The sequence below is a fragment of the Electrophorus electricus genome, chromosome 12, assembly GCF_041902795.1.
Source record: "Electrophorus electricus isolate QZ-2024a chromosome 12, ASM4190279v1, whole genome shotgun sequence".
Taxonomy (NCBI): domain Eukaryota; kingdom Metazoa; phylum Chordata; class Actinopteri; order Gymnotiformes; family Gymnotidae; genus Electrophorus; species Electrophorus electricus.
The window spans coordinates 14,118,280-14,137,890 of NC_137508.1; the positions used below are offsets into that span (position 1 = coordinate 14,118,280).

A 19,611-nucleotide genomic window follows, 5' to 3' on the forward strand; every position below is an offset into this window, starting at 1 on the left:
TGAAAGCTTTAGCCGAAGGACATCAAGTACATAACGGTGATTGATACAGCCTCGGGGGTGAACCAGTGGTCAGTACTTTAGTGGGTCCTATGGCTGGAAACGGACCAGGAAGTAGGGGTTAACTTTACTGCTGGGCGACGTGTCTGGAAATCTTTTTAATAACGATGATAGGGAATGGATATGAGAAACGGAGGTTGCAGCTCAAAGACTTGGAACATGCCATCAGGGTTATTTGATAATAATCAGCTTGCATAAGCTGATATCCTGTGGAATGGACGGCATTTAAGCACACTTAAAATGTAGGTCGCAATGTAGTAAGCTGTTTAAGCCAAGCAGGCTCTTAGCTTGATGCGTTTTTTTTCCCTCTGTCTCTGGTCAGAGAGGTACATTACAGGGCGAAAACAACACATTCGAGTGACACACATTCAAACATAATGCAGCACTTGTTTTGAAATGTTGGATGTTTTCCGTTTTCAGTGGTCTGAAAAGAGAAACTCAACTTTCAGACTTGACGAATTGAACTAAACTGCTCCGTATACACTGCTTTCACACGCAGCAGAAGCTTAAGGCAGTAACACTAAACATCTGTTTAGCTAATGTAGCGTTATGAACTTTCTGAAATATTCATTTTATATAAGATATTTAAACTGACTTTCTGACCCACAGTATAGCCAGATAAGATTCCGATGTGCTTTAACCGTAATTAGGGATTTGGAACTGTGACCTTCAAAGTTTAAAGCTTCAATCAGGAATTGCTAACTAACCAGTGTGGGTGTAATACAGTTAGATGTTTTACCATTCTGGTTCTGTGATCCAGCACACCGGATTTGGGAAAAAGACTCTATGACACAATGAAAAGTTAAAGAACAAGCCATCAGGGTTAGCTCGAGGGGATGTATGCATGTATATTATCTTAGCCATGAAGGGTTAAAATACTCAAAGATGGAGTTAAGTCCAAAATCTCTCATTTCTTCTGTGAAACACGATTGCAGGAGCACAGGAGGCTGTCTGTGGTATTGTCTCACTTGTCTTTATTGATGTAACTGCCAGCAGCAACAGTAGGATGCATCTCCAAATGGACACAAGCATCTTATATGCTCATATGCCACTGAATTCCTCAAAACCAAATTGGGTGGAGATTAACCTTGTAGAAGATTTTCAGGACCAGAGTGTGGAATGTTTTAGCTGGCCAAGTAGATCTCCCACCAAGAATGCATTTCAATTTAACTACGGGCTTTTGTTTTCTGATGTGAATGGGCTGTGCCAATATGGCTCACCCAATAGAGATATTTTAAACCCACTATAACCTCACAGTCTTTAATGTTAACGAAACACATGCAGACTGTAAAATGTACATTTTAGTGGTAATTGTGTAGCATTCTTCTTGTTACAAAGTTTGGGTAATTGGAGTATCTGAAATGATCTTGGCATTTGTAGCTTTGCCTAATTGTGCTTTAATGGGCCTGCACACTGATTGGGGTATATCAGATCAAAATCTGCATGCAGAAATATGCAGTCATGCTCATACTAGAGATTATACTTTATAGCCACAAGCACCTCTGTGTTTCTTGTTCTTGTGAAAGTTGTTTGGATTAAAACAATTTGTAAATGAGTGGAAACTCTCAGCAATGTAAGGGAATGTTACAGCCTTTTTTATGAAATAGGCACATAATGTTATCTGATTGAAAGTTTTTTACTACAACAGACTATGATGTTTACTACAATGTTTTTTTTTTTTTACTATAATGGGCATGGACTCAGCAAAATCTCAACACATATTGTCCAGTTTTACCGTTCAATATTTATTATTGCTTTTTTAAACTAAACACACTGGGTTTCATGATAAATCTCTTCTATAGGAAATTAAGTATCCCTGGTAGTTTTGGCACTAGCTTCTCAAGAAATAGAAAATTCAACATTAATTTGCAAAAAGAAACCTGGGAGTTCAGCATCAATGAAAACACTGATGTTTGCACTGCGGTTCAGTGAGTTTCAGGAGAGCAATCAGCTAAAAATCAGTGAGTGTGGGTGCTGTAAAATAAACATGCAATTTTATCAGACATCAAGCCTACAAGCTTTGACCATAGGTCATGGAAACCTGCTATGCAGAAGAGAACTGGCTCAAATACTAAGGTAAGGGCCTGCAGACAGTTTCATCTAGAATTCATCCCAGAGTTGTTCAGGGCCTATGAGGAAGCTTGAACCAAGTATATCAGCACACTGTATATCAGCACACTGCATCAAATATGGGTCTTACTAATATCTCAGAAACAGCATTCAATAAAGCTTCATGTAACAAAGGCCACTGTGGAGAGCACCTAATAAAATACTGGTGTGCTTTAGAGTCATGTCTCCAACTTGACTATCCTGGTACAACTGTTAAACTTTAAAAAATTGTGTTAGGTCCCCAAATAACACACTTTTGTGCTGTAAACCGCACAAAGAGGACCACTTTCAAAAGAGCTAACCTTGCCCCAAGCAAAATTAGGAAATGAGAATATGAAAGGAATATTAAAGAAGGAATGATAAAGTGGAAATACTTTTATCAACAGGCAGGGGCATACAAAAGTACATTAGCCTCATGGGTATGGTAAGTCCATCTATACACTATAGACAATTAAAACGTTCTGTGTCCCAAATTCAGTCACTTAGCACAAATAAACTCAGACTGGGCCCATGCTAAACCCAGTCAGAACATTTCACACTCATGCATTGGACTCTCTCTGCACAGGTTCAGTTTGGTCTGTGAATTTACTTTGAGTTGTAAGCTTTCAGAAACTGCATTTCAAAACAATTTAAATGAAACAACACTGGGTCAATGGTACACCCTCCAGATTCCAGATTTGATTCCCAGTAAATGGTATGGGAATTATGCCAGAAACCAAGTGCGAGTAATATGGCTCCATCTCAGATAAAACTAGCAGCAAAAGTGAAGCCCTAGCTTGCTGATATGGAGAATGGCTTCAGTGTAATATCGCAAGAAGGACACCGTTGCAACATACACAGGTCTGGCCTCTTGTCTCCTCTCTGCTCCTATATTCTTTGGAAAAGACCAAATCATTTAACAAAGAATGTTGCAGCAGCCTAGAGTTATCTGATGATCATGCTTGCATCCTCTGTGCACCCTCAGTGTGCTGCACTGAAGATTATACAATTTCACCATAATTCAACAAGTTAGGAAGTGTATGCTAAGCTTTATCATAGACACCAAATCATCATAATCAAGGAGAAAATCCTGGAGCAAAAAGGGCTGGAATGTGTTTCATCATTTATTTTGTGAAAGAAGAAAGTTCAAGTCTGTAGAGCATTCATTAATACAGCCATATATATATATATATATATATATATATATATATATATATATATATATATATATATATATATATATATATATATATATATATGAAGCCTTCCATTCAGAACCCTTCTAAATGGCTATTTCAGGTTCGATGAGCCTTTCCTTTTACTGCAGTGAACAGATACAGTATTTTACTTATCAGCTGTTTATTAAAATGCTGCCTTGAGGCAGTGCCACTGCACGATACACAAAATAAATAATAATAAAGAACCACTCAGTAGACTGCAAACAAAGACTTTCTCTGTCACTAAATGGCAATATGGAATGTGAAAATAAATAAATAAATAAATAAATAGAGTGCATGTCTGAAAATTGCCTTGCTTTTAATATTTCAGGTACAAAATGCATTTTTAATGAAGGCACAATTAGCATCTTTTTGTTTTGCTTATATGTGAATGTTAATAAGTCTTAAATTATTTAAAGTTTCTGGGATTATAATGATGTTATACATAAAATATGACCAATTATAACTATACTACAACCTTACTTACACTTAGTGACATTAATTGTGTCAAGCATTAAGTGCTAAACTCAAAAGTTGGCTCCTTCTTGAAACTGTGATACACATCATTTAAAAAACATTGCAGCCTTACAATATGTTCAAGTATATTCAGCTCTATACTTACAAATTTTTGCACCAATTCATGCAGTTTTTTCAACTCACCAATGCTCCATGGTTGCTACTTGTAAACAAGTCATGAGGTCATAGCTGTATTCACGCATTGTTTAAGGGTAGATTTTTCAAACTGCTTTGTAATTCCAAAATCTGGCGATGTGATTTCTGTCCAATCCAGCTTGCTGTAGTCACAAAAAAATAAACCTGTGCCTTTTGCTGTGTACCTATTTGAGCATTTCATATATGATGATCTCCTGGCATGGGAAAGCAGGAGTGTAATTAGTATATTCTTCAGGATTGACAAATGATGTCATGCAGATTTTTAAAAATCTCAAAGTATTGTGATGTACTGGATGCATAAGGTTTGAGCTTGTGAAACAGATTTGCAGCTAAATGGCCATATACATGGCCAGATACAAAGTGAGCAATATTTCACCTAATATTTTTATTTCATAATATGTATATTTTAATTTCATTATCTGTATTCAAATATGGATCAAATGTATGCTGCAGATATATAAAGTATAATAACATCATAAGCTTTTGCTAATTACAGTATTTTCTATTTAAAGTGATATAACTCTTGCTGAAATATGAGCCATGTGCCATAACTATATTGTGATCTGCCATAAGATGCATTGCTATTATTCAGTGATGAAATCTAAATTGTTCACATAACATAATGACTATACAAGCATAATAACAAACATGATTATTACTCATAGCCCACTGGAATGGTTGCTTTTTGACTTGGTGCTTAGGAGCCTGTCTAAACAGAAGTCCAACAGCATCACTGCCAGTTCTTGAAGCACACTACAACAGCTTGTGGAGGCCTGTAATGGCTGCTGGTCTGAACACCATGTTTGAAGAACCACACCACTCCAGCAGATGGGAAGCGAAAAAACCCAAATCCATATTTACTGATGGGCCACTGCTGCCTGAGCTTCCTGGTGCCAGAGTAAACAAAGCCAGCCACACCTGCTGCAACAACAGCAGTGTCTTCAGGGGAGCATCAGTCATTCCTGCGGCTGCCCTCCAGATCCTGGCCTCCAGATCCAGGCATCCACCTCCAGCCACCAGCGCCTGCAGCCAGTGGGCAGCCTGTAATCATGCGAGGACTGGTCAGGTGCCCATTACGACTAGCTTCCTGCGGATACTGGCCCTCCAAGCCCACTGTGCTCCCGCTCCTGGAACAGAGGCTTGACACAGCAGGTGCCCAGAATACAACATCTGTAGAAGAGCAGCTAATGACCAGTTTTCACATTAGGTGATCATTTAATGTTTGATATGTGGACATAGGAATCAATAAGACAACAAATGTTTTGTCTATTGAGGTACACACACACACACACACACACACACACACACACACACACACACACACACACACACACACATATATATATATATATATATATATATATATATGCATGCACACACATATTAAGTATTAGATTTCTAGTAATCTAATCACTGCTGAATCACAGTTCATACTGAGCATCAGAATGAGAAAGAAAGGTGATTTAATTAAGCTATTGGCAAGAAAATCATTCTGTTTTAAAATTAGTTGATTTTTATGTCACATTGTTTGAACAACACTGTGATCTGCATGATGTGCATTGCTGTTATATTTACATGAGTAATTTGGCAGTCTTTATTTTTGCTTCTTTATATTTCTATCATTGCATCACTGTGTTGTTACTGTATAAAACTGACAAGGAAGAAGTTGTTATTTTGAATGGCCTAACATTGTTTTGTAACTTGGCAAAAAAGTGGTAGCACCTTTCACTGCTGGCCATGAGATCTGTTGGACTATATAAAGGAAGCAGCAAAATGATCAGACCATGGACAAATACACCTTGTGTTAAAAGCAATAAAGTGTTTTGTTGTATGTAGCTTCTTTCTGCAGACAATATATTTCATCTCCTAAAACAACATAATTACCTTAAAACACAGCTACTGGACCACCTGGTGAATAAACAGAATATCATTGCCATATATGCAGAGTTAGAAGTAATATGTTGGAATTCCCTGTGTTTTAAGGGAGTGTAGCAAGGCAGAAGATCAGAGTGTGCTCTACTACTGGAGCCTTGAAGCAAGCAAAGGTTAAATGCCTATACCAGTGGAAGCTGGAGTGGAATGCTATTGACTTGCAGTGATAATCACAGTCAGCGGGCTTCGAGCAGCCCATTTACATTTATTTACATTGCTGCTGGAGGAAGGCCTCATTAATTGCCCTCTCTTCAATTCTGCAGCCAAACTGTAGTCGTACAGAGCCAAAACCATTGCAGCTGGGTACACTGTTTGATAAATGATATGAAAACAAATTATGTCGGTGTCCCTCACGTAATGGTCAGAGTGACTGCAAGGGGTGATCAAGGCTCAGAATTCAGGCTCTTCAGTTACATACATACATGAATTAGTAATTGATGAGCCAGCGAGTACCTCATCCACATATTTCAAACAGAGTGACCAAAGAATAATGTAACAAAAGACGTAATCTCTCTTAAGAACTGAAAGAAGAAACGGCACAGAGGAAATTAATATCTTTCTTGTAATTCAGATTTGACATCCAATTAATCCTGAAAGGCATGTAAACAAGTCATACTACTGAAAGTAATTAGCATTCTGCTTTCATTCAGAATCTTTTTAATTACACTACCACGTTTTATTGTTTTTCTTCTAATAATGAACTCTGTATACTTAGAACATATCAAGTGTCTGGTGAGACTCGCGGTTTGTTAATATGTCTATTTAAGCACGTTTCATGTATGCACTTCTTGTTCAGTTCTCAATTTTGAAAACTAGCAACTACATATTGATGTGATTGGACGGCTTCAGTCCAATAGAGTTATCACCACTGCACCTCTATTTTTCTTACATGAAAGGTACCAATAGGGAAAGTTAATACTCAAACTGACCTGGATTTTACTTACATTTAAACAATAATCTATTCCATGACTCAAAGCAACACATACACGCAGCAAAAATAAACCAACAAACAAAAAAAACAACAACAAGATTGAAAAAAAAAACTCTAAGCAAAAATGATGTAACATAATAGTCATGCCGAATTTGCGTTGTTCATGAGGAAAGCTTTAGGAGTGGAGCCAATGAGACCCGAGTAATGAGCTCTCAGGTGAGTGGCGTCACACCGCCTAGGGAAAGGTTTTCCAAGAGTGTGGAGCTAAAATATGTGAGTTGTTTGGGCCTTCGGATATGTGGAATTTGGCGTGCTATTGTTTTAGCACGGTGCCTGCCATAATTCCTAAGAACAGCTGAACAATACTGAGGATTGAAGTAATGTGTGTCGTTGAGTGCTGCGCAGGCCACGTAAACGGGAAAAGAGGAAGCAGTGGGACCTGTGTTTAAATCAGTCATTCAGGCAGTTCTCCTACATACAAATCCAAAACAAAGCCACCACCAAAACACACGCATGCTGTGGCTAATGTCCTACTGGTTATGCAACACTGCCGCGTGCGCTGCTACTTCCCTTTGAGTCAGCCGTCATGCAAGGTTTGTTTAGGAAGATTTATAAATAAATATGCCAAAACGTCATATTTGGTCGCTTGTATCATTGATTGGCAGTTCAGGAACTGAAAAAAAAAACAATTTTAAAGGCTACAATCTAATTCATTTGCCAGTCTGAATTAAATGTGTATAATTTTGTACTCAAGCATTTTATATACATTCTGGCAGCATCGGGAATTTCTGGAGATAATCTCGTCCGCCACTGTCTTCTTATTTAAACCCATCTGGCCTATAAAAAGGAATTATTTGCTTCTCTTCTGTTCTCTCAATTGCGAGTGAGCACTGGCAGCATCGGGATGCGTTAATTGAGAAGCACAAACAGTGCACGGTAACTCCTGTGCCATAGGGTCTGGACGTTTCCCTTTCACAAATGCTCGGGAGCACACAGCGAAGTTGCATTGCGAGGTCATCTCAGCCAGACTTGAACTGGACCTAATTCCAAAAGACAACCATACAATGGCTTTATCAGAAAGAGGACAGCTGTGGTTCCGCATTCTTCCCTCCTGTTTTTCCAGTTTTCAGACTGAGCTATCGGATGTATTTTGTTTCCAGCAAATGAGAAAAGTAAAAACAGGAGTAGTCTAACTTACTCCCCAGCATGGAAATACTTTAGGGAGGATGAAAATGTTACTACAAACACGTAAACACAGGAGGCTAGCTAAGTAAAAAAAGAAAAATAGTTGAACAATGCAATGTAGAGAATGTTTGATAATGCACTGTATCAAACCTCTGACTGTACTGTCTCTGGTTTTTGTATTTTCTCCCTGTAAAATATTGATTTTGATCCTAATTAATTTTATTCACGCTATGTGTAACCTATTCAGCATGAATTTTCTCTATAGTGCCAAGTTTCCAATCCGTCGGGCAAACACAAGAGAAAATAGTTTCGCAGAAGTAGCCTAAATATTCCTATGCGGAAAACATTCAAATTTGAAGTAATGCTATGAACCTTTTTCCAGTCAGGCCAACTGTTTACTTTGCTTGAGGTGTCTCTCATGTCACTCTTAATCCATACCAATCTGATTCTTTCTTAGATCTTGAAAAATAGAAATGCAAGACACAGAGGGCATCTGTGTCTTCATTCAATAATTTATCTTTATATACTACTTTCTTTCAAACTGGCTGTTAAGGTTACGCTTGCGCGTACTACTCCTAGCAGTCCTGTCAGGTTAGCACATCCTCTTCTTCTATATGTGACAGGTAGGCTGCATTTAACTAAACGAGTATGTAGGAGTAGATCATTAAAAATACCTCGAGATTTCTGCGATGTAATTTAGTTTAGCTGTAATGACTGAACATAATTTCCCTCTTCATTTGCTGTGCTTTGTCTGTATTGTGGCTGATAGGTGAAAACCAAAACAGCGGCAGCTTCACAAACCGCATTAACCTCTAGTTCACTGGGCTTCACAGCACTGAGGATATAGCAGATGATTTTGACACCAAGCGCCACCGTGGATCTGAGCTGTGATTCTTGGGACGTCAGGCCCCTCCGCCAGGTAACATGTTTTTTGTTGTTGTCCCTAGAAGAAACACACTGAGATGTCTGTCTCCGCGGCGTTTAGAGTTATGGAAACAGTATTTCTAATTTCCGGCTCGAGTGTTGTTAATATTCGCCGATGTCGGCGGGTTAATAACTGCATTATCCACTCACACAATGCTCAGGTCTCTTGGCTGGCCCCCTCGCCACACTCATTACCCCCTGTTTTATGGGTGACTGCTCAGTTTTTTAAATCGGAGGTGGCGTTCGATGCTCCGGACAGTGCAATGGTATTTCGCAACTCTTTCGCTCGAGCTTAAACTGGATCAGCCCAAGCGGATGTAAGTTCAGCTCTAAACACGCTATGGTTGGAAAATAAGCTTGTGATGCGGATTCCTGGAGGGACAGCTAAAAGTTGTGTCGCTGGTGGAGTTCGCTTGAGGAACCTGAAATTAAATTCACTTGCTTTTTTAGCCATTGCTTATCCATTTTAATGGCTCTACAGGGAAATACTACAGTTTGGCAGCAGTTATGAAAATACAAATTCATATCTAAATACATTATGAATCATTCCTAGGGAGAATGCATGTGTATATAATATTTGTTTTTGTTATTACCTCATATTTGAGCACAAAAAACTCCAGGCAGTGGTAATGTTTGTGCTATCCTTAGCTGGAGCCTAGGAAAGACTAGTTGGGTGGTTGCAGTAGCTATGGTGGAGAATCGGGAGAAGAAACTCATAGCTGGAGGCACTCGTGCCCCAAAGGACTGACTTATGTCTCCACAAAAATACAGAGACCTTCATGAACTGTAAGCCTAGAGGCCCAGCACAGACCTTGCATACACACACACAGCAACTGCCCCCTCTCCCCCCCCAAGAAATTTGAGATTTTTTGTTATTTACAGAGTTTGAGTTATTTTCAGACCTCTTCCTGCATATTTGCATTCAAGGTATTTTGAGAGAAGGCAGAAAGGTGAGGAGTGCATGGGTGAAGTTCATGTGACATGAAGGTTAGAGAGCTGGGCAGAGTACTCTGGGGCCCAGGAGACAGACAATGGAGTGTAGAGTTCAGGCTCAGCTGAAGCATCATTTTCTGTCATTCTGAGAAATGTTTTTTCTAATCTGGAGAATCTGCAAGAAGACTAAGAACTAGATGTCTGAGAATGGAATGTGTTAGAGGCTTTCCAGCTGGTTCCAGCCTTAAGCAATCTGGTTCTTATCCTCCGTGTTTGTTGAGGGAACCACTGGTTTCTCTTATTATAGTTCTGAACTCTACCATAGTGTTGAAATCCTATAGAAGGTTCTCTCCAATGTCCTGAAGTGGGGTGGGTTTGGGCAACATTAATAGTAGTCCAAACCATCCCAATTGTAGAGCTTGCAGAGTATTGGTGTCATAACTCCAGTCACCGAGCCTACAGACTTTGTCTCCTCAATGGTGGCAGCAAATAAAAAGGGCAAGCAGGAAATTAGACTTTGCATAAATCCAAAAGACCTCAGCACAACACTGAAGAGACCCCATCATCCTATGTGTAGTGTTGAAGAAGTAGCAGCCCAGATGGCAGGAGCAACAGTATTTTCTGGCAGATCCATCTAGACAAGAAGTCTTCAATGTTAACCACATTTAGTACTCCATTTGAGCACTACAGGTTTCTGCGAATGCTGTTCAGCATCAGCTCTGCTAGTGAAGTGTTTCAGCGCTCACGGAACATCTATTTGCGGGCCAGCCATGCTCTGTCATTGTCGACAACATCATCATCAGAGGCCGAGGAATAGCTGAACATGATGCCAACTTGAGGAAAGTACTCAATCGTGCAAGAGAAGTCAACCTCAAGCTGAATCCAGATAAGTGCAAGTTTCATCTGGACCAAGTAAGCTATGTAGGCCACATCTTCACAAGTGACAGTTTAAAAGCTGATCCTTCCAAAACTGCAGCAATCGTCAACATGCCAGTCCCCACAGATGTCATGTCACTACAACGCTTCCTAGGCATAGTCAATTACCTTGCCAAGTATATACAAAATTTCAGTGACATCGCAGTGCCCCTGAGGAAACTAACCCAAAAAGAGACCACATGGTGCTGGTTCCGGCAGCATCAGGAGGCATTCGACTGCCTCAAGGCATGCCTGTCCAGTCCACCAGTATTGGCGTACTATGATGTCAGACAGCCAGTCACACTCACGTGCGATGCGTCATGCCACGGACTCGGAGCTGCATGCTTGCAAAATGGCAGAAAAGTAGCATTTGCATCACGTGTCCTCACAGACACAGAGACACGATACACTCAAATAGAAAAGGAGCTCCTGGGTGTCGTGTTTGCCTGCACAAAATTCAGACTATATCTATGGCAAACCAACAATTGTTGAGACAGACCACCAGCCTTTAGTGACAATCATGAGGAAGCCCTTTCACGCAGCCCCTGCTTGTCTTCAGAGGATGCTGCTCAAGATACAGAGCTATGACCTCAATCTGGTGTACAAAAAGGGCAAGTACATGTATCTAGCAGATACACTTTCAAGAGCTCCAAACATGCAAACCCCGTCATGTCCTGCAGAGGACAATGCCTTCGAAGTTATGTCAGTGAGTTACATCTCCACAGCTCGTCTCGAGGAGCTTAGACAGCACACAACAAAGGATGACACACTACAAGCCCACTCATGCACAGTATGCAACAGCACCAAGTCCTACCAACAAAGAGAGCCTCTCCACCTCCATCCAGTCACGAGTCTTACATGGTCCACAGTGGCCATGGACATCTTTGGTTGGCATGGGAAACACTACCAATTGCTCATTGACTCGTACTACAGTTGCTTTGAAATCGATCTTCTCCACAACATGACATTGTCTACGATCATCTCTAAACTGAAAAGATATTTCTCGTCCATGGAACGCCCCACACCCTTTTCACTGATAATGCTAGACAATACACCAGTCATCATCTCAAAGGTTTTGCCGAACAATGGGATTTTGTCCACATCACCAGCAGTCCTGAGTTTCCCCAGTCAAGTGGTCTTGCGGAAAGGGCAGTCCGCAGCACAAAACAACTCATGGAGAAATCACACAGAGACGGTACTGATGTCTTTCTCAACCTTCTAAACCTCAGGAATATCCCCCGTGATCCAACACCAGGGTCTCCTGCTGAGCGCCTGATGTCACGCCAGACACACGCAGCCATTCCAGTGAGTACCAGACTCCTAGAGTGTGTCCCCAAGATCACCCAGCAAGTCAGTGTGCAACTTCTCAATAAAAGACCCTAACTATGGGTCAAGTGTTTCGCATGCAAACCCTTAAAGGGTACGACCAGCTTGGAATGGTGATAAAGCCCTGTGTGGAGCGCACCCACATCCCCTTCCTGGCCTATGCCCTTTGCATGATTCCCCAATGGGAATACTGTTACACCTTATACAGTGCGCTCGGGTCATGTCTGTAGACTCAACCCAAAATACATGCAATGACGTGGTTTGATTGATTGATTTATTTTTAAAATATCTTGTTTTCTACATAGTGATTTGAGTAATAGGCTACCTATGCAACTAGTTAAACTGTTCTGCCTTCTTCAGGAGGTACAAGTAAAGGGAAGAGATGTAGAGCATTTGAATAAGCGCCCTGTTTTGTCTGCTATGGGCTGAACCAATCAGCATGCAGGAGTCTACCTGTGGCCAGATATCATGTATTTTGTAAGCCATAACTGGGGTGCTCACATGTTCTCTCGCAAGGTTGTTAAGCTAAGTCAACAGTCTATGCGGAATTTGCGTCGTCATTTTGGTATAAAGACTTTACAATGCCACAACATACAAAACAAACAAAGTGTACTGCCTCAGAATAAATGTTGATATTTCAGAGTTTAAAAGAAGGTTTTGAAAAATTATGTCCACTAAACTGCCTTTGTTGTAACCTTTTTTAACCAGTTTCCCTGTGGATACTATAGTTTTGCTGTATATTTGCAAACTAAAATATTATTAAAATACTGAGTGCATGCTATCACTATAGCAGACATACTTAATCTCTGTATGCTACAGAAGCAATGATATGAACAAGATAATCACTGCTTTCATTATTATGTCAAAATAATTGGCATTTGCATTTAACCTTTAGTCATGTGTGCAATTTCTAAATGGCACTTAACATATGTTAGAACAACCAGCCAAGTGCACATTAAGCTTTGAAAATTTAAGTAGGACAGCCACAGGGAAAATGCCTTGGAATGCACTCTCTAACTGTCAAAACAAACATATATTAACAGGTGTTGCACTGTATTTAGAGAGAGAAAGGCTGATTCCTGCATTGATTTCCAGTTGACACTATTGCTTAGATTAGTTATATCACTGGAGTTAAATAACCAGCACTCAATTGGGGCAAAGTCTTTCAAATACATAACACTATTTTTTTTAGCTCATAAAACAACTACATAGAAATTATTAAGAAGGATTTAGTTTAATTAATTGCCAGATTCGTCCCTGACCCCATATTCTTCACATCATTCACATGTGTGTGTGTGTAAAAATTTATATATATATATATATATATATATATATATATATATATATATATATATATATATATAAAAATTGGAGCATTTGGTCAGACTGGAAAACACTGGCCTACTTATCTCCTCTACAGTGTATACAACCATTTACTCAAATCCACTCAAATCCAGTGGGATAGTGTCCTGAAGCCAGACATTATTGCCAAATTCATGATGGCTCTAAATGTCAAGGCAAAGCTGACCCTCGCAACATGTGTGTCCATCAAATTGAAGCCATTCCAGAATGCTATTCGTACTGACATTCAAACCATCTAGATGTCTTGCTGTTTGACAGCTGCTGCCATTGTCTCGAAATACACTGCCAGTTACCAGTTTGGGAGTTATTTTTTCCACACCTCATAATAAGGTCTTATGAGATTAAGTTCACAAGTAATTGTACACATTCCTTTAGAGTGTTGTTTTCAACTTATTGCTCTCGATGTAGTTGTTGGTATTTTAAAATGGACCTGCTGCATAGCAGCATTTTGACCAAAAATATTGATTTGTGTTAGATCACTTGTATGACATCAAATACCTATGGACCACTCATTGACAAAATCTGAAAATACTGATTAATATTAACACTTTTGCTGCCCTATTAAGGTGCCTACAGTGTTCACACAATTCCCAAACACACATGTAGGTTCTTCTAGCTACCCTGAAGGATCAGAACTCACAGTCAGACTCACTTACTCAGAGAATTTTAAATGCCATCAATAAGCACGTTCTAACCAGTGGCAGGTTCAGAGACAACCCATTGGTCCATTCACTGTGTCAATTAAACATTCTATTTATAGATCTATTCATGATCTCAATGAAAGTGATTATGTTGTGTAATAATTCTAAATGCAATTAGGATTGGTGTCGCAATAAAAGGTCAGATGACATTAGGCGAAGCACCACCATTTGCCTCATGACATTCCAGGTGGCAGATTTTTGCTTTGGACAAAAGGTACTATAGAGGAGAGAAGAGAGAGTGCAAATAGCCTGGCCTTTCCTCTCCTTGCCTCTTCATCAGGCAGTGCTACATGGTAAGAATTCATCATGGCAATTATAGATTACAGAGGTTAAGTTCATTCTCGTATGAGATCCAGAGCTCTGGTTCTTGCAGGGTGTCTGCAAACCCTGTGGGACTCATTCAGTTCGCCTCTATCTGCACAAAAGTCAGTGTCACTCTAATGAACGGCTGCACGAAGTCTTCGACCATGGAGACCATGGGAATACCTTTCTGGTCATTTAAAAATGAAGGGACAGTGTGGTCTCAACATCCATACCTTAGCCATGCTGCCCTCATCTCCCCAAGGCCACGAATGCCCACTAAAGATAACCAATATTATTTACCATACTCTTACTGACCTGAGAGGAATGTTGGATGAAGCATCATAATGCATCATTCATTCCTGGAAATGAAGTGACACCCTTTCAGTCCATGAATAATTGCATCTTGACATGATTTTATGTTCTTGCTCCATAATTAGATTTGAAATTGAAGCAATTACTAGGATGCTACTGGACAGACTGCTGGGTTTAAATCAAGGATAAACCATGTAAGAATTACATCCCTGTTTAATATATTTTTAAAAAAACTATTAGGTGTGTTAAAAGATGTTTGGTATGTTGATAAGTGACAAGTGAACACCTCTAAGTTTAACAATAGCACTGTGGAAGACAGAATACATGAAGAAAAAATGGTTGAACAGATTAAGATTGCTACTGGGGATATAGCTGCAGATGTGTCACAGACTCCACAAAGAATACATTAGCATGACTTTTAAAAAACATTTAAACCACTGATAAGCCTCAAGCACAGAAAGGCCAGGTTACAGTTTGCTAAAAAATGTACATAAGAAATCTTGTAGTGCTCTAGGACAAGTCTTAAGGACAGATGAAACAAAAATAAACCCGTAAATGAGTATAGTGGAAATGTAAGAGTGGAATTACAAAACTGTGGAGGAAAAAAGGGATCTTATCATGACCCAAAGCATTCCAGCTCCTCTGGTGGCATATATGGCTCACGTGTCTTTATTGATTTTATGACTTCCAGGAGCAGTATCACCATAAATTCTGAAATGCACTGAAGTACTTGAATGGTGCAGATCCCAACAAATGCTTCATATTTCAATGGATGGTGATGCACATTACAAGACAATGACCTGATGTGTACTACTAAAGCATCTATGGAGATTTCAGGGCAAAAGCCAAGTCACTCACATGTCCAGAATCACAATAAGCATGTGTTTCATGTACCTAAGACAAGCGGAAGGTAAAAGTCCCTGAAACAAGCAGGAACTGAACAACGTCTGAATTACATTTCTGGCAGATACTCTGAGTCTGGATGCAGACTTAAAGATTTGTAACAAAACACTAAACAATAATTTTTTTGTTATGGTCCTCTAAAATCAGGGAGCTAGGTATGAAAAGGACTTGCATTCTGTAATGATTCACTGAAATTAATTGAAAAAGTTCCTTGAAATTAAAGCTGACATTCTGATCTGAAATTGTTTCATTTCAGGCCCAGTGCTGGAGGTCAAGATACAACAAAGCAGTGTTGCTGTCCAAAACACACAACACTGGGCTTCCACACTGTATTAGTATGTTAGTAAGCGTTCTCCTTACTGTTCATAACTTTTGCCTCTTCCGTTCCAAGTTCACAATAAAAGATGCTGCTTTTTTCCTCACATCCATAAATAAACCATGGCCAAGAGGCTTCAGGTAGAGGAGATGTGTGTTGAAATCCGAAATATACCATGTTATTCAGACTTCAGGATCCTCACAGATTACAGTATGTGATCCTGAGGAAATTAGTAAGAATTGCAAGCAGCCTACTACTGAGGTTCTTCAGCGAAAGATGACAGTCCTGGTGTGTTAGGTATCTATGCAAACAGCCAGGGTAATGTATAGGGTGACATGAGTTACAGCAGAACATGGGGGATTCAGCTTTAACAAAGCTCCCTGAGCCTCCTGCTTTGATAAATCTTCCACTGACACACAACTTGGAGAATAACCTGAGTTTATGACACTCTCTCAGCACCAGTGCCACCAGAGAGCAGGAACCGGGCAAATTCAGACCTCCTTCAGCCTCGTTAGCATCCTTGTTAGCTGTGCTGTCCTCTCCATTTCTTTTTTCTAAACATCTTCTTCCAAAACGTTCCCTGCAGGGCTACCTCCTGCACCTGTGTGGGCTGCAGAACAACACAATGGCGGACAGCTGTGACTCCAGTGGAAGCAGTGGATCACCAGGGCAACAGCTCAAGGGCTATGGCCTAAGCCATGACTGGGGCATGACCTGTGACAAAGGGGGCTGGGCACAAGCGCAAAACAGCCACGGGGCAGGTCGTATGGCAGCCACCGGCCCAAACAAGCTCAGCTTGCCCCACCCCAGCTGGCTGAAAGTTGTTTTGCTTGTTAGTAAGCCGGACCTTCCCATTGGTCTGGCAGTATATCACTTTAATGTTTTTATTTTTGTCGGGTATCTGGAAACTGCTTCCTGCCTCTGTGAGATTGTCAGGGGCTCAGTGGTAAGCTAAAACCAAAAATAAACAAAAAACCCTTCCATACTAAAATTATATTCCTTTTATTCTATAATTCTTTTCTGTTGAGTTTGTGCTGTCATCAAATTAATACAGAAAATCCTTCTGTAGTCTGAAGTCTAGCCCAGCAAGGTACCTTCAGCATTTCCAAATGTCTGGAAATGATGCATGAATGTAAAATGGTGGGAGCTGTTTGTGGGGAGGAGCAGGGATCGAAAAATTCCCAGAGTTCATCTCTTTTCATCGACTCCTAATCAAGCCGACAAGTCATGTGGAAATGCAGCTGCATTGATAGTGTGGGACAGGGGGAGGATGAAATTCACAGGAGTATGCAGTCAGACTTAATTGCATATTTGCTGGCTCTCAGCAGGCCAAGTGGAAGACAATGGCAAGTTATGTGGAGAACCGTGTATCCCAGAAGAAGAGGGAGGAGCAGATGCCTGGCATGTGTATGTGCATCTCTGCTGCGGTCACCTCTGGAGCCCTGAAGCGGGGCGCTGTCCCTACCCTGGAGTCCTGGGCTCATGGTAACCCACTCCTGTGAAATTCAATGCGGCAAACAGTAAAATGTCGCCCCTCCTCCACACTTATATCTTTGACAGGTTAGGGAGATTAGACAGCTTGGATGGTAAAGTCTTTTAGACAAGGATTCATTTTAGCTAGGATGTATGTATATTAGATACAGTCTGTCAAAAAGCTGCCATGGTGACATAGCGTTGCTCTAATTACAATTGCAGGTATGCTATGGCCAAAGATAGGAAAGCTAAATAGAAAAAATATATTCAATAAAAATGCTCACTATATCCTCTCAAAACTTTTTGCATAATCAGGAGCTTGAAAATTGGGTAATTCACTAAAACATGGTACCAATTGAGAGATATTATATGTTATAAAATTAATGAATTGAGGTGTTTTTAAAATTAAGATGACAACTTTTCACAAATCTGAATACATTTCACATATAATTTCACACATACTGATGTCAAGTTGGTTCACATAAATGACATGGATCTAAGCAGTCTTTCCCCTGATCAGAACATATAAAAAAAGAGCAAGAACTACTTGTCTATACCTGTTTCAGATTATTCTGTCAGAGTGATTATCATCCACGGATCATTTGGACAGCACACCAGGGTTCTCCATGGCAGACCTGTAGGGAAGGACTTGTCAACCTTCAAGCTATCATCTGTACTCCACATTGACTGTGTGGAGCCTAGTGCACAGTGAAAAAGAAAATGTGACTTCCCTCCTGAGAACAAAAAAGTACCTCTCAAGCTTAGATCATCCATGTCTATGATTTCCAGACATCGCTCCAAGGTTGTCTAGATAAAATATTCCATCCATCAATTCTGAACAGCTTTCTAAAGGCCATGAAGGCCAGGCTTTGTGCACGAAGCCTCTCAGAATCAAGAGTGTTCACACAGGGGCCAATTTTTGGGATCATGTTGTAAAACCAGTGTTTCTTGTTCCCACTTCTGGCATGTCTACACACCGCACAGTCCAGTTCAGCCAATGAAAGGCCGGATAGGAACACAGGATATGAATCTGGCGTGTCTGATCACTAAGCCATGCAGTCTAAGAGTATTCCAGGGATAAAATTAGGAAACATTCAAAATTAGCTGAGGGGGGGGGGGGGTTCAGCTAAGGAATCTTTATAGATATTATAATGTTAAAAAGCTGTACAGTTAGACTCCTACAACATCACCTAAGGCATTAGGCTGCATGTGAATACAGGCTTTATTAAGGGTTTTATAAGGGTTCACATCATCAGTCATTATATGTAGGTGTGTTAAGTAGTCTATCAATTAATTGTAGGTGTGAGTAATTATCTGTACAAATCCATCCTTGTAGAGCGGGATGGACATCTGGCAAACCGGGAATGGAGAGTCACCATAGTTCAGAGGAGCATATAGAAAGCAAGAAATGATAAAAAAGGTTAATGGTTCAATAGTATGCTCTTCATATATTATATCTAAATAGTAATATATCCTTCATCTTTGTCCCTGATAAGTAAATAAGGAAGTCGATTTTGTAGTTGCCTTGTGTAATCTGAGGAAACCTTCCATGACCTTATCATTGCAACAAGTGCATTACTTTATTTGAGTGCTTGCACAATGCAATATTGTGACTGATATCTGCTGGAACTCTTTTTCAGGGAGCCTCATTACATAAGCTTGCATAAACCATCCTGTATGCATCTTCCCAGAGGAGACGGGGGGGGGGGGGGGGGTCATTGTCACTTAATAAGCACTGATACCTATGATCACAGGCCAACTGCTGTGGTTGCATGGAGAAATGGGATATGATTGGAACACTCCATCTTTTTGTAAGAATATTTGCATTGCGGTTCCATTGATTTTTATTATGTTTGTTCCAGACCCTGAACATGCTTTAAGTGAAATTAATGAATGTGGAGCATTTTGGTGGTTTGCTGTTGAGTGGCAATACATGAAATTAAATGATGCGGTTCCTACACCTCTACGTATTAAATGTCTAATCTAGTAAATGATGCACTTGCTCACCTTGAAAAACAGTCCTAGTGTGCAGGGAGTAACGGTGGGGAGGGTAGTTAAGTC

At 40.1% G+C, this 19,611-nt stretch overlaps 1 long non-coding RNA gene across 1 annotated transcript; it reads right to left on the reverse strand.

The window, feature by feature from the left end:
- Window positions 1-17,492: 17,492 nt before the first annotated feature.
- On the reverse strand, window positions 17,493-18,619 carry LOC145660211 (uncharacterized). Its single transcript, XR_014126407.1, has 3 exons — window positions 18,303-18,619; window positions 18,108-18,185; window positions 17,493-17,573 (listed from the first exon to the last, which is right to left on the reverse strand). It is a non-coding gene; the product is annotated as an uncharacterized LOC145660211 (long non-coding RNA).
- Window positions 18,620-19,611: the final 992 nt, after the last annotated feature.